Consider the following 17,368-nt stretch of genomic DNA (forward strand, 5'->3'; position numbering starts at 1 on the left):
GCTCTACCATCAATATTGCCTTGATAGCGGCATTTTTCAAAAAATGTTTTGGCACAACTTGACTAGAAGGAGAGATCGGTTGGTAGGACTGATTCTGAGGCATCAAGGGATCACAAAAATAGTACTGGAGGGAAGCGTGGATGGTAAAAGTTGTAGAGGGAGACCAAGAGATGAATACACTCAGCAGATTCAGAAGGATGTAGGCTGCAGTAGTTACGCGTAGATGAAGGGTTTTGCACAGGATAGCTGCATCAAACCAGTCTCCAGACTGGGGCCTGAAGATGGTATAGTGAAATGCTGAAACTGGTAGCCTTCAAAATAAATAAAATAAAATGACATCTTAAATTACACACTAACAATTACTTAACCACTTAACCTGATGATGTCCGTTGTCCATGTTGGAACAACAAAGATGATTTGGTCTGGCTTGTACCATTTGGTTAATTGGCTGTAGATGTACAATAGTTGGATAAGCATGTTAGAACTGTGTTTGCTTCTAAAGAAAAGACTGCACTACGAATATGTGTACTACCAGATGGATATACTCTGTTCTAGACGGAATACAGCGTCATGGTCATATGATTAAATTCCGAATTTTTCCTCCAGTACCAATGAATTGTTCGTGGGGGTACGACGCTGTTGCACCAATGTAAATGCTTCAGTCGACAGTGTGCCCATTGAAAGCTCTGTTATACTGCTAAAATTGTATTATGGTGGTATCTCCAAACAGAATAACTGATGGTGTACTTCTAATGAAACACAAGCTGTCAACGGAGACTGTGACACCCTTATGTCATCGCATATCTAGCGTGGTGATCATTGGAGTAGAGTAAAGGATATTAGGACACGTACACAAAATACTTATAGACAACCATTTGATACCGCTGAGTTTGAGATGTATGAGATTTTCTTTGTGCAGTCCTAGTGTAATAAAGGCGCAGTAGTAAGACTTCCTTGGCCATAAAATACCTGAATCTGGCGTAGCAGTCATGGAGTATGTTATGATGTATACAGAGACATAGAGACGTTCATTTTTACTCGATCATCACGCATGTGACTTGAAAAGAAACCAATAAATCGATAATGGTGCTACGACACAGTCCACAAGGTGCAGTGGTATGCGGACTATGTATTTAAATGTAAACTCATATCTCTAACTGTGTTGTGACACCGTTAAGGTAAATGTAAGTATTTAATGTAACGTAGCCGAAGAGACCTACTACTGTTCTATTACGTCACGAGTCGTAAAAAATATCTAGATGCGAGCGTCTGCATGGATGTGTTTTTCTCCTTGAACGTTAATGTGCTATTTTTTTCTCGTTATGATAATTCTCTATGTAGTCAGTGCAGGGTAGAGGGCTGGACAATTCTTCTAATTTCGAGACAATTAACAGGTGTTTGTGACTACACGGAGGACATATCTTCCTCATAAAAATCAGATGGATTCCAATGATATATATTAAAGACTGGAAGATAAGTGAGAATATGACGGGTAAGTGATATTCTGACAAAAGGGGAGCTGAGAAGTGAGCTCTATACCGCTTCTTCTGTTATGGGCAAACATATTACAGCCTCTCATATATGTCTCATGAAGTGAATGCAATGAGAAAATTAGAGACTAATACGAAGTTTTTTACTGAGTGAAAATCAGCAGGAGAAGTTATGTCTTTTGTTTTCTCGATACATACGAGACAACAGTCTTCCATGAGTTTCGTGTTCCTATAAATGAGTGGACTGACATATTAAAAAGTAGATTAAAGTTACATCTATTTCTGCACTGAAGCGCCAAATAAACTGGTATAGGCATGCGTATTCAAGTACAGAGATAAGTAAACAGGCAGAATACAGCGCTGCGGTCGGCAACATCCATTTAAGATATCAAGTGTCCGGCGCAGTTGTTAGATCGGTTACTGCTGTTACAATGGCAGGTTATTAAGATTTAAGTGAGTTTCAACGTGTAGTTATAGTCGGTGGACGAGCGATGGGACACAGCATCTACGAGGTAGCGATGAAGTGGGAATTGGCCGGCCGGAGTGACCGTGCGGTTCTAGGCGCTACAGTCTGGAACCGAGTGACCGCTACGGTCGCAGGTTCGAATCCTGCCTCGGGCATGGATGTGTGTGATGTCCTTAGGTTAGTTAGGTTTAAGTAGTTCTAAGTTCTAGGGGACTGATGACCACAGCAGTTAAGTCCCACAGTGCTCAGAGCCATTTGAACCACTTGGAGTGGGAATTTTCCCGTACGAATATCAGGAATCCGGTAAAACATAAAATCTCCGACATCGCTGCTGACGGAAAAATATCCTGCAAGAACTGGACCAACAACAACTGAAGAGAATCGTTCAACGTGACAGAAGTGCAACCCTTCCGCAAATTGATGCAGATTTCAATGCTGGACTATCAACAAGTGTCAGCGTGCGAACCATTCAAGGAAACATCATCGATAAGGGCTTTTGGATCCGATGGCCCACTCGTGTACCCTTGATGACTGCACAACACAAAATTTTACTCCTCGCCTGAGCCCGTCAGCACCGACATTAGACTGTTGATGACTGGAAACATGTTGCCTGGTCGGACGAATCTCGTTTCAAATTGTATCGAGAGGATGGACGTGAACGGGTATGGAGACAACCTCATGAATCCATGGACTATTCATAGTGGTGGTGGCTCTGTAATGGTGTGCTGTTGGAATGATGTGAGACCCCTGATACATCTAGATACGACTCTGACAGGTGACACGTACGTAAGTATTATTGTAAGAGCAGATATATCCGGCGACTTCATTGAGGTAAGAATTTTTTCTTTTTTTATTCAGAATGATCATGACGCAGCACTGCTGTCGTCCAAAATTTACCAGGTTAAATTCACAGTGAATTATTGAAAAGTCATAAGTGAGCGACAATTTAATTGAGAGGTTAGTTACATTGTTTTATTACCAGATTACTGAATTTATTTTTTCATTGGGACCTTACACTGAATGTGAACGACATAATTATAATTTTTACTGTTGAGAGGTTTAGGAATTTTTCTGTTGTGAAGTTACACTGTGAAAGAATTTTGTTTTGAGGTTACACTAAATTAGAATCTTATTCATATTATTTATTTTTTTTTATTTTGTGGGGAGGTTACACTTGGCGACAACCGGCCAGGATCGTATTTCTTTGTGAATCTCTGAGAAGTAGTCATATATCTGCTCTTATTTACTTAAATGTAGTTTGCATCTGGCGCAACGCATTTACTAATTTGTCACTCTTTCTTTCACAGATCATCGGCCATTTATTGCTCTTTGTTGTAATTGTGTTTGTTCCATTTTTGCTTCGTCTTTGTTTCATTTTGTGCTTAATTTTGATTTGTGAAAAATGCCGCGAAAAACTGTTAACAGTACATCGCGATGTGCAATGAGTGAAATAGTCGACTCGAATAATTTCACCAATAATACTTGGGACACTCAATGTAATAATGATAATCCTCCATTTACAGACAATCAGTGCGTACCGATCACTAATATTGATTTTGATCCTAATGGTGAGCAAACAAATGCAATTATGTCCAGAGTAAATATAACAATTGATGACGCGGCACGTTCCGTTACAATGAACGCTGTCCAGTTTGACACGCCTAATTTGCAAAATTTACGTAGTGAACAGATAATTGTTTCTAACGAAGGTGAACAATATTCACAAAACACGTCAAGTTTATTTGATTCCGGTGTAGTGACCAAAAGTGCACATTCAATTGGCAAACCTTTTCAAGAATTACAGAATGACCAAATGGTTACAGAAAACGTGACAAATGTAGATACATCATCACACAGCACTGTGAGAATAGAGTAGGTAATGTTGGCATGGATCAAGTTATGGCATTATTGCTACAAATTAATCAACCGAACAAACAACTTCATGAAAAACAAGACAACCTTAATGAAAATTTCAAACAGTTGAATGAAAAACACGACAACCTAAATTAACAGAACAAACAACTTAGTGAACAGATTACAGCCGTTGCCGCGCAATTTCATGATACTAAAGAACAATTACGTGAGGAAATTAAGGCTTGTGCTAGGAACAGTAGTGAAGAAATTAGATCTATGGCACAAGAATTAAGTAATACTCATGCAGCCACAACTAAATTACTTAGAGAAGAAATTAGTGCAGTCGCTCAACAATGTTCTGAAAACGCAACACAGTTAGGCGACGAGTTTAAATTAATGTCAGCAGAACTTTCACGCACGCTGGATGCGAAAGTAGACGCGAAATTTGACCAACAAAACAACCAAATTGACGAACGTTTTTATCACCACCTACAAAACAGTGAAACGCGTTACCGTAAATTTATACAGGAACAGAATAAAGTAAAGCAAAACAAGTCATGGAAACAATTACTGCACAGAGACAGGAAGATAAGCGTAAATTGTTAACGAAAGCAAAAACATACGTAGACAACAATATTGCTACAGTATCAGACGAAATCAATCAGTTGAACACCGAATTGCATGATGAAACCTACGATCTTAAAACAAAAACAGACACACACACATTATTAGACTTTCAGACAATGACCAACAGACTTGAAAAGTTGGAACTTATACAGGATTCCGATGCCATCAAAGCAGACGTTAAAAAATTGAACAAAACCACACGTTAAATACAAAAACATATTAATGCTTGTGATACAAAACACGATGGTCAGGTAAAAGCACTGACTGAAAAATATGATGAATTGGCCAGTCGTATTGATGTTATTGAAAATAATAATGACACCAAATCAGACGATACGTCACCAGGTTCGCTTAATCAAACACCCGGATTCCAAAATTTACACCAGACGATCAGTGAGATAGGTTCATCTAATAATACATTACATAGAAAATTGTCATCTTTACAGCACGAATTAACGGAGATGAAAAATATCTCAGCCTTTAACACATCACAGCATACGCTACTTTCCGAACATTTGTCAGACTCTCACAGCCAGTGTAATTTAGGTAATTTACAGAGACTACGTGACGTAGATTCCGAACAGTCACAGACAAACAGATTAGCATACAATCCTGAACCTGTTCAGACATTCAGAGACGAAAATTTTGATTATAAGCAATTTTTATCCTTAAAAAAATCTAAGGTATTTAAAAATGACCGAACACAAATACATCCTTTGGACTGGATACGATAATTTGCTTTTGTATTTTTATCAGCTTGGCCTGTAATGCAGAAACTAGAATTGGACTGGATACAACAATTTGCTTTTGAATTTTCACCGGCATTACGTGTAATGCAGAAATTAAAATTTATTTGCAGCGCGTAAGTGACCTCAGGGGATTCATTACACTTCGATGAATATGTGCCGTAGCGCGCACAGGGCCCCGAGCCGTAGTAGTGATATTTCATCTTTAGTTTTCTGCACTACTGCCTTCTCTTTTACTATCCTTTATATCTATCAAAACAGCTCTTCAGCTATCGATCTATCTTGGATTAAGAATGAGTGAAGAAAACCCGGTATGACAAGTTTTATCGAAAGTGACAATTTTCATTAGACACTCCAGAACTATCAGCGTAATTTTAATGAAAGACAGAAGTGTAATCACCAGTATGTACAAAATTTTCAGCTATCGCAGACGCATTTTTGGCAACAATAGAGGTTTTTCCCCCACAACAGCAACAAAACCAGCCGGTTAGCATACCTAACCAACAATGTAGTCTGCAAGGTCAACCAATCTTTAATGTTTCGCCGCCTACACGTATAGCGTCGGCTCCACCAAATAGCAACGCACAGCAATAAGGAAATCACTACGTACAGAAGACACATCATTTCAATTCCTATCGCAACGCGCCGTATAGAAATGACTATCATGACAGACGTAAAAGTAATAAGCACAATTTTCAGCGTACGTTTAATAACAGTCGGTCTTAACAGCAGCAAAATCATCCGAAACAACAGATTATCATGAATGAACCAGACAGTCGGCATCATCCCGAACGTAATACGTCAGGACAAAATAACAGAACAGTACAAATAGTCGAGATGCCACGGCATCCTCCCGCAAATAATAGCACGTCAAAAAGAATTTGACTAGATACAGTACAGGTTGTATCTTCCAGCAACGCAAGCAATACTTTTGACACAGAGAATCTTGTTCACGAAAATGTTACTAGTTTTGACGACATCCGATACACACTTTTGCATTAAAGACGGAATCACAACGTATGTAGACGACATTCTTATTGCAGAAGCTAACTTGTCTGAACACAATCTGATTCTTGAACAATTGTTACAAACTTTTCGTGCACAAGGACTCACAGTTAATATTAGCAAATCGCACTTTGGCAAAACTTCTATAAAATTTCTTGGACATGTAATTTCAGCCGAAGGCATTGCGCCTGACCCGGAAAAACTTCAAGCTTTACGTGACATTACTGTTCCTACGACGAAGAAACAACTACGCAGCTTTTTGGGTTTAATTAACTTTTTTCGTAAATTTATTCATTACTCTGCTTTAGACACCCCTAGATTATGTCAATTGACGGGTAAAAACACTATTTGGTCCTGGGATAGCCAAGCACATTCTGAATTTGTCAATCTGAAACAAGCTTTGTTGAATGCACCACTTTTATCACATCCAGATCTTACAAGAAATTTTTCCATTGCCACCGACAGTTCTAACACCGCTTTAGGCGTACACATTTTTCAGGAAATCGAAGAAGATGGTTCTACAGTAATTAAAAACATCGCCTTTGCGAGTCGTATTCTGTCACCTGCTGAACGCAATTATTCTGTCACAGAACTTGAAACATTATGTCTTGTATGGGCATTTACGAGATTTCGGCATTTTCTTTATGTAAGACATACGACCGTTTATACAGATCATAGAGCGATACAGTTTTTACTTTCCGCTAAATTTACACATGACAGATTAAGCAGACGGAAACTTTATTTACAGGAATTTAATTCTACAATTGTTCACATTCCCGGTACACAAAATATTGTAGCAGACGCACTATCCCGTTCTCTCAGCAACAATCAGCAAGACATCGCAACCAACGTCTGCCAAGCAAATTCTAGCGTCATGTATATTCAACAAGTTGCATTCGAAAATTTTATTTCGGCATCATTACGAGATATAGCACAAGAGCAGAGTAAAGACAACGTATGGAAAGAAATTAAACACCTTTGGCAAGATTAATAATGTTACCATCAGAAACTATTACACTGTACGCAATAATATTCTGTTTCGCCGCTCTAACCCTGACAGCAACAATTGGTTACTATGTGTTCCTGACGAGCTTGTTAACAAATTAATTTGGTATACTCATTTAAGTTACGCACATTACGGAGCCAGAAAATGTTTCCTTATACTGAGACAGAATTGTTATTTTGCCAACATGGAGAAACGTATTCGACGAGTTTTAGCGTCATGTAAAATCTGCCAGAAAGCTAAGTCAGACACGACTTCACATATTCCTCCGTTACATCCCATTGTACCTGTTAAATTGGGACACATGGCCGCTGTAGACATTTTTGGTCCGATTCCCAGATCTAATAGAGGTTTTTGTTACATCTTTGTCGCTGTTGAACTCACTTCGAAATTTGTTACCTTCACTCCGTTACGCAAAGCTACTGCTAAATCGATTTCGAATGCATTTGTAAAACATTTTTTATTTAATGTAGGGCATGTATTGAAAGTAATTTCCGACAATGGACCACAATTTCGATCTGCTATATGGACACGTATGTTACGAACAAGAAACATTTCTCCGATTTATATATCCAAGTGTCACGCTTCTTCGAACCCTTGTGAACGACTAATGAAAGAAATTGTTAAACTGTGTAGAATATACTGCCATAAAAAACATATTGTTTGGGATACACACATACTGTCATTCCAGGATGTAATTAACTCGATACCAAATGAATCTATTATGCTATCTCCGACTGTTATATTGAAAAATGTTGAACCACCTAACAAAATTAAAGAACTAGTATCTTTTCCTACATCTCGTCGACTACGCCACCATGAAATAATTGACATTGGACTCAACAACATCAAACGTGCCGCAGAGCGCCAGAGAAGACAGCAAAAACAGGTTTGTACACGCCGTGACTTTCACGTTGGACAGAAGATATTAGTACGCACACATTATTTATCCAACAGAGGAAAGAGTAGATACAGTAAATTTGAGCTTCTATACGCAGGTCCATACAGAATTCGCAGCATTCCTCACCCCAATGTAGTACACGTCGAAACTCTGAGAACCAGAAAAAGTAAAGGCAATCACCATGTCTCCAATATTAAACCCTTTATTGAATGAACATACTTTATGATTTATCACACTGTAATGCCATTTGCAGATATTTATATGAACAATTACTGATGATTATCATATTTTTTTCTTGGCAAGTGCCCGGCAAGGTAAGGTTAGCAGGTCGCTTTTCTTGTCGTTACACATCAGACCGTGCGCATTTTTCCAGATAAACTTACATATTTTATGACCAATTATGCAATTCTATCTAGTGACATATTAATTTTATCAAATTCTTTCTCCATTAAAGTCTTCAACTCTCGCGTCTATCAACTACACAACATACAAGCTGACCACAAAGAAAGTAATTTCTTGTCGTTATATATCAGACCGTGCACATTTTCCATTTTTCGTGTTTGTATGATTGTTTTCCTGTTTTGTTTGTATGCACTACGAAATCTTTAAGATATAACAAACACCAGTTGACTTTGACATTTTGGCTTATGATATCTCAACATCGTGACTATTTTACTTTTTTTTTTTTTTTTTTTTTTGCTACTACATTATGAGACTGTGTGTACATTTTTGCACCTGAACACTCTCTGTTTTTGACATAATACGATTTCTGTCAAGCTATGCTGTATGTTTAATTATATCACTAGAAACAAGTTTTTATTTAATGGATATATGATTTAAATACAAGATATTAATCCTTATTCATCATTTTCAGAAAGCAAGAACGTGTAAAAGAAATATATTAAACAAACCACAGTGGATTACTATGAAGTGGAAATTTCACCTTCGGAATGGACAAAATAAAATGCAATACCTCGTCATGAAGAGTATATGGATCAGAATAAACAAGCATTAACAAGAATGTACTATACACATCGTATGACAGCAGTCTTAACTAATTTTTTTTTTCAGAATACGAGTCGATTGATGCAGGCTGTTGGACAGAATTACACATCTTAGTTTTAGTGATGAAATATGCTAGAAATAAGAAACTCTATACTATGAATAGTTGTATGAAGTAAATGGTAATATGAATAATGAATAATGAAGTGTCTTTTTGCAGATGATAATGAATGACGATGAATAGTTATATGAAGAATGTGCTAATATGAATAATAAGGTTTTTCTTTGCAGCTGATGATAGTGATGAAGTTATGGTAATATGAATAATGAAGTTTTTCTTTGCAGATGAGAATAATGATGAAGTTTATATATTTACTGTTAGTTAAGAAATGCTATGTAGTTATTTAAGTATTTGTTGCAGTTCGTTTTGACAGTATGTCTTATATCGCATGGTATAATGACTGAATGTTTTGGAAAGGACAGCTAGAGTACATACATATTGAGGACACGTTTCATTACCTGTTAATTCAAAGTTCACTACTTTTCAGCATAATATGCGTTTCTTCTTTCAGCTCAATAATCCATTTTGTATTTTTTCCAGGAGAAGCTATTCATGAAAGTAATGTGCTATAAGCCGTTAGTTATTAAACCTGTTCTGGTACTTGCATTTTTATTACCCATTTGTGTGTGTCATTCATGAATGTGATCACATATACTCTACTTGTTCATAACCTTGCTACAGCTGACTCATGACGAATGACGTTACTAATCCTTATTTGCAGCAATAGGTCAAAAGCAAATATTTTCATGCCCCAGCAATTAATTATCGATCCCGACGCAATGCATTGCTGACACAAAAAAAAAAAAAAAATGTATTACCAGTCCCAAATAATGCTACTAGTTTAAGAGATATTTATAGTAGTAAATATAATGCAAATTTCTCAGATGTATTGAATCCATTATATCTATGTATTATTGGACCATGGACCTTGAGTAATAGTTACAGTGTGTTACATTTTAAATATGTCTTATGTCACTTGAATGATGAGTTCTGAGTAATACTGAATGATGTTTTGTAATAATGCATAAATGCTGTGCCAGTAATTTCTTTAAATAATATTTTTGTTATACTCTATAAATGCTATGCCAATAATTAACTCTCATTTTGAATGATGACTTCTGAATAATACTGAATAATGTTTTATAAAACTATATGAATACTTTATAACTGGCCAATGAATGCCACTGTTTCTTATATTTTATATTTGTCTTATGTCACTTACATGCTATTATATATGAATACCAGTAGCTTGATGCTACACTCATTAACTCCTGTTTTGAATGATGACTTCTGAACAATGCATAAAAATGTTTAGTAACTGGCCAATGAGTGCCAATGATTACTATAACTAGACGAATTATGTTAATGCTATGCCATTAAGTAACTCTTGCTTTGAATTATGACTTCTGAATAATGCATAAAAATGATTTGTACCTGGCCAATGAGTGCCAATGATTACTATAACTAGATGAATTATGTAAATGGCATGCCATTAATTAACTCTTGCTTTGAATGATCACTGCTGAATAATGCTTATGAGTAATGTTCTGTATTACTACATACATAGTACAGAAATGTTTAGTAACTAGGCAATGAGTGCCAACAATTACTCAAATCGGTTGATAGACTAGTGTAATTCTCAATGATGACTTGCATAATACTTAATGTCCTTCACCTTCTGAACTAATTACCAGAAATTACTGCAATATCCGTTTGTCCTGTCTATCCTTATGATCATGGAGCACCATATATGGTTTTTGTACTAATTCTACATAGGTGAAAGAGAGTGGTGTTGACACATCATGCTGTCCACCACCTTGAACGATGGAGATGTTATTATGGTGCCACTGTTTGGTGTACCTAATGTACTACGAAAATGATAACATTGAATATTAATACGACATTTCAGTGTCTTGGCTACACTGATTAATACTTCTGTGAAGAGAACTTCAGATTGTCTCACTTGGTGTTGTGCTTCTGTAGAAAGATATGGACTTTCAGTGCAGCTACGTGCAACCTACTGTGCTACAACCATGATGCAATCCTTCCCTTTCCTTTCCTAGTTCTTATAAAATGTAAAAAAATTATATATATATATATATATAGTGCGTGTCATTTGTTAATGTGTTTTGTACTCATTGCGTATATATTTTGTCATTGCTTGATATGTTCTGTACTCAGTGCACGTGCACTCTATTTCATTTCATGTTCTGCACTTATATATATATATATATATATATATATATATATATATATATATATATATATATATATATATGTATGTATGTACTCTGTGACTGTAAAATTAGTTAATTAAGTAGATTTTAGAAAAATTTGTTGCTCATGGCAAGTCTAATTGACTCACCATTGCTGCCAAATTTTTGCCCCCCCCCAGTGGAGGGTTATGTGAGAGGTCCGAGCAGATGTAATTTCGATGTATTGCTCATGCACTGCCTGCGATATGCAAGGTCTCTGACCAGAGGGCAGTGTTGACTGCAGTAGGAACTGTGTAGCTGTAGCAGTAAGTTGTTGCTAGTCTGGAGTCTGCTATGGTCTGGTCTGGTGTATCATGTTGGCTGGCCCGGTCACGGTGCAGCGATGCCGGAGCCTGAGTATTTTTGTACCAGGTAAAAAGCAGCCTCGCGCATATGTAGTAATGTTATCTCAAGTCGCATGTAAATGTTTTAAAACTCTCGTAATAATAATCTTCCTCATAAAAAGTAACTTTTAATAACCATTCATTTCAATTTAAAGAATTTACTAATTTCTCCCATCCATGCTCATCCCGATTATTGCAATAGAAAAATCAGTTGCTTTCTTTCACAAATGACAGATAGGTCGGTCAGCATTGCACAGAGCTGTGCCGGAAAAATTTATTGTAAGAGCAGATATATCCGGCGACTTCATTGAGGTAAGAATTTTTCCTTTTTTTATTCAGAATGATCTTTCAGGGCCATGGCGCAGCACTGCTGTTGTCCAAAATTTACCAGGTTAAATTCACAGTGAATTATTGAAAAGTCATAAGTGAGCGACAATTTAATTGAGAGGTTAGCTACATTGTTTTATTACCAGGTTACTGAATTTATTTTTTTATTGGGACGTTATACTGAATGTGAACGACATAATTATAATATTTACTGTTGAGAGATTTAAGAATTTTTCCGTTGTGAGGTTACACTGTGAAAGAATTTTGTTTTGAGGTTACACTAAATTAGAATCTTATTCATATTATTTTTTTTTTTTTTATTTTGTGGGGAGGTTACAAGTTATGGACAGCCCTGCAGGATTCATGGTGTCAATTCCGTCCAGCACTGTTGTTGTTGTTGTTGTTGTGGTCTTCAGTCCTGAGACTGGTTTGATGCAGTTCTCCATGCTACTCTATCCTGTGCAAGATTCTTCATCGCACAGTACCTACTGCAGCCTACATCCTTCTGAATCTGTTGAGTGTATCCATCTCTTGGTCTCCCCCTACGATTTTTACCCTCCACGCTACCCTCCAATACTAAATTTGTGATCCCTTGATGCCTCAGAACATGTCCTACCAACCAATCCCTTCTTCTTTCTCACCAATTCTGATCAATACCTCCTCATTAGTTATGTGATCTACCCATCTAATCTTCAGCATTCTTCTGTAGCACCACATTTCGAAAGATTCTATTCTCTTCTTGTCCAAACTAGTTATCGTCCATGTTTCACTTCCATACATAGCTACACTCCATACATATACTTTCAGAAACGCCTTTCTGACACTTAAAATCTATACTCGATGTTAACAAATTTCTCTTCTTCAGAAACGCTTCTCTTGCCATTGCCAGTCTACGTTTAATATCCTCTCTACTTCGACCATCATCAGTTATTTTGCTCCACAAATACCGAAACTCATTTACTACTTTAAGCGTCTCATTTCCTAATCTAATTCCCTCAGCATCACCCAACTTAATTCGACTACATTCCATTATCCTCATTTTGCTTTTGTTGATGTTCATCTTATACTCTCCTTTCAAAACACTGTCCATTCCGTTCAACTGCTCTTCCAACTCCTTTGCTGTCTCTGACAGAATTACAATGTCATCGGCAAACCTCAAAGTTTTTATATCTTCTCCATGGATTTTAATACCTACTCCGAACTTTTCTTTTGTTTCCTTTACTGCTTGCTCAATATACAGATTGAATAACATTGGGGAGAGGCTACAACCCTGCCTCACTCCCTTCCCAACCACTGCTTCCCTTTCATGTCCCTCAACTCTTATAACTGCCATCTGGTTTCTGTACAAATTTTAAATAGCCTTTCGCTCCCTGTATTTTATCCCTGCCACCTTCAGAATTTGAAGGAGTATTCCAGTCAACATTGTCAAAAGCTTTTTCTAAGTCTACAAATGCTAGAAACGTAGGTTTGCCTTTCCTTAATCTTTCTTCTGAGATAAGTCTTAGGATCAGTATTGATTCACGTGTTCCAACATTTGTACGGAATCCGAACTGATCTTCCCTGAGGTCGGCTTCTACCAGTTTTTCCATTTGTCTGTAAAGAATTCGCGTTAGTATTTTGCAGCTGTGACTTATTAAACTGATAGTTCGGTAATTTTCACATCTGTCAACACCTGCTTTCTTTGGGATTGGAATTATTATATTCTTCTTGAAGTCTGAGGGAACTTCGCCTGTTTCATACATCTTGCTCACCAGATGGTAGAGTTTTGTCAGGACTGGCTCTGCCAAGGCTGTCAGTAGTTCTAATGGAATGTTGTGTACTCCCAGGGCCTTGTTTCGACTCAGATCTTTCAGTGCTCTGTCAAACCCTTCACGCTGTATCATATCTCCCATTCATCTTCATCTACATCCTTTTCCTTTTCCATAATAATGTCCTCAAGTACATCGCCCTTGTATACTCCCTCTATATACTCCTTCCACCTTTCTGCTTTCCCTTCTTTGCTTAGAACTGGGTTTCCATCTGAGCTCTTTATATTCATACAAGTGGTTATCTTTTCTCCAAAGGTGTCTTTAATTTTCCTGTAGGCAGTATCTATCTTACCCCTAGTGAGATAAGCCTCTACATCCTTACATTTGTCCTCTAGCCATCCCTGCTTAGCCATTTTGCACTTCCTGTCTATCTCATTTTTGAGACTTTTGTATTCTTTTTTGCGTGCTTCATTTACTGCATTTTTGTATTTTCTCCTTTCATCAATTAAATTCATTATATCTTCTGTTACCCAAGGATTTCTACTAGCCCTCGTCTTTTTACCTACCTGATCCTCTGCTGCCTTCACTATTTCATCCCTGAAAGCTACCAATTCTTCTTCTACTGTATTTCTTTCCCCCATTCTTGTCAATTGTTCCCTTATGCTCTCCCTGAAATTCTGTACAACCTCTTGTTCTTTCAGTTTATCCAGGTCCCATCTCCTTAAATTCCCACCTTTTTGCAGTTTCTTCAGTTTTAATCTACAGTTCATAAGCAATAGATTGTGGTCAGAGTCCACATCTGCCCCTGGAAATGTCTTGCAATTTAAAACCTGGTTCCTAAATCTCTGTCTTACCGTTATATATTATGTCTGAAACCTTTTAGTATCTCCAGGTTTCTTCCATGTATACAACCTTCTTTCATGATTCTTGAACCAAGTGTTAGCTACGATTAAGTTGTGCTCTTTGCAAAATTCTACCAGATGGCTTCCCCTTTCATTTCTTAGCCCCAATCCATATTCACCTACTATGTTTCCTTCTCTCCCTTCTCCTACTATCGAAATCCAGTTACCCATGACTATTAAATTTTCGTCTTCCTTCACTATCTGAATAATTTCTTTTATCTCCTCATACATTTCATCAATTTCTTCATCATCTGCAGAGCTAGTTGGCATATAAACTTGCACTACTGTAGTAGGCGTGGGCTTCGTGTCTATCGTGGCCATAATAATGCGTTCACTATGCTGTTTGTAGTAGCTTGCCCGCACTCCTATTTTTATTCATTATTAAACCTACTCCTGAATTACCCCTATTTGATTTTGTATTTATAACCCTGTATTCACCTGACCAAAAGTCTTGTTCCTCCTGCCACCGAACTTCGCTAATGCCCACTTATCTAACTTTAACCTATCCATTTCCCTTTTTAAATTTTCTAACCTATCTGCCCGATTAAGGGATCTGACATTCCACGCTCCGATCCGCAGAACGTCAGTTTTCTTTCTCCTGATAACGACGTCCTCTTGAGTGGTCCCCGCCCTGAGATCCGAATGGGGGACTATTCGAGCACTACTTCAGACATTAGTCGTGTCCAAGCCATGTCGTGTTGCAGCACTTCTGCGAGCTCGTGGGGGCCCTACACGATATTAGGCAGGTGTACCAGTTTCTTTGTCTCTTCAGTGTATATGCGCACTTTGCAAGACGTCGTACGAAGTGTGACGGAGGACACACTGTACTACAACTAGTCATTACCTTTCATGTTCCACTCACAAATAGAGCGAAGAAAAAAAAAGATAAACGCCTCCTAATGAGCGCTGATTTCTTACACCTTATCTTCGTGGGTCTTACGCGAAATGTATGTAGGCAGCAATAGAATCCATCTCCAGTGGCCTTCAAATGCAGGTTATCTAGATTTTCTCAATAGTGATTTTCGAAAAGAACATTGGTCTCCCTCCAGGGATTCCCATTTCAATTACCTCACAGTTATAATCCGCCGACCGGAAAAAATTAACCATAATGCAAAGGGACTCTCATGATCAACTTAACTGATTAGTCATTCAGTTTGATATCAATGACATGCCGCTGGGCGGTTGGAAGCGAGAGCGAAATTACCACAGATACGATTCGCGAGTTGGAGCAGTAATCAGGCATTTTTTGTTGCGGTGAGACCTTTCAACGGAATTTCAATCTCCCGTATACACAGGGAGAGATAACAATAGCAATAAAATAACCAATAATACCGAATTTATAAAGTAATACCTAGTATTTATCCGATATTTAACTTGTCTGTGCTGCTATTTTGCTACCTTAAAAGACTTAGTAGGTTATGAGGCATCTGACTACCTTAACAGAATTCGAAAGCGAGGAAGCGTCCTGTGAGAAATATAGAGCATGCTTTTAGCACTCCATCATGAGTTTAATATTCTAGTCCTGTGATGCAGGATGTAAGAGATATTAAGCTGATAAGAAAAGATTTCTAACCGGATGAGAGAATACTTATAGGAAATATAGCCTATGTCATACTGTTGGACAGGATATGCACTCTAAGAATCATGAAGTAACTACAGCTCAGCGATAAGAAAACGCGCGTATGCTCCGATTTCTTCTGTCTTCGGAAATAACGCGCATCATAGGGAGGAATCTATATTTTGCGTGAAAAATTCGACGTGTATGGACAACAAGATCCCCTTCCCGGACCGGATAAAGTGGATTATTTGAACCTGAGAATCTATGTCAGGAGTGGAACTGCAGTTAGAGCTCAATGTTCAATCTGAACGTGCTTGTCTCGCAGAGTTAGCGACGCTGGTCTGCGGCCAGTGGCTGGCATGATAATGAGAGCTTAGGCATGTATAAGGGAAGGTATCAATTAGTCGGCTCTTCAGGTACGCAAAACACTTGGTAGATGGTGCTGAATTGCACTAGAGGTGATTGGTCTATTTTTTCGTCTTTAGATCCCGTGCATAAATAGATAATTAGCAACACACTCTTGAAAAATGGTCCACCATGTTTTCCCATGTTTCTGTTGGCTCGGATACGACTTGTGCCTCATAAACAGTTATAAGTGTGTCTCATCCACCAATGATATTGCTACATGATTCCTGAATATAGGGAGCAGGGATTTAAAGCAGCACTAGGACGGTGAGTCGCTGTCTTAATATCATTACCCATCTTTATGTCCCTTCCAACAGTTATTCGTTTGTAAATCAGCGAAAGGCTACTTCCCTGGCCTACATTGAATTTTTGCTGTCCTATTGTAACAACCCATCCTTCCCACATTGTATTGTTGGCTAGACTACTAGCGCAAATATTCTCTCTACATTCAGCAATTATGGTATATCTGCACACTTAAGTGCCACCGACCACTTGAAAGATCGACAAAGAATGAAGTGCTTCCACTCTCTGTCATAAAGGTGAGCAATCGTATTTCCTAGAAAGAAACTTGCGGAGCTTGTAGAACAAGGCATTCCATCCTTCCAGAAAGTAATAGTGAATACAGTATGTGAGGGACTAAAATGTCGCCAACCACCTAGAACACTGACAAAAGG

Source organism: Schistocerca cancellata, chromosome 6 (genome assembly GCF_023864275.1).
Source record: "Schistocerca cancellata isolate TAMUIC-IGC-003103 chromosome 6, iqSchCanc2.1, whole genome shotgun sequence".
Classification (NCBI taxonomy): Eukaryota; Metazoa; Arthropoda; class Insecta; order Orthoptera; family Acrididae; genus Schistocerca; species Schistocerca cancellata.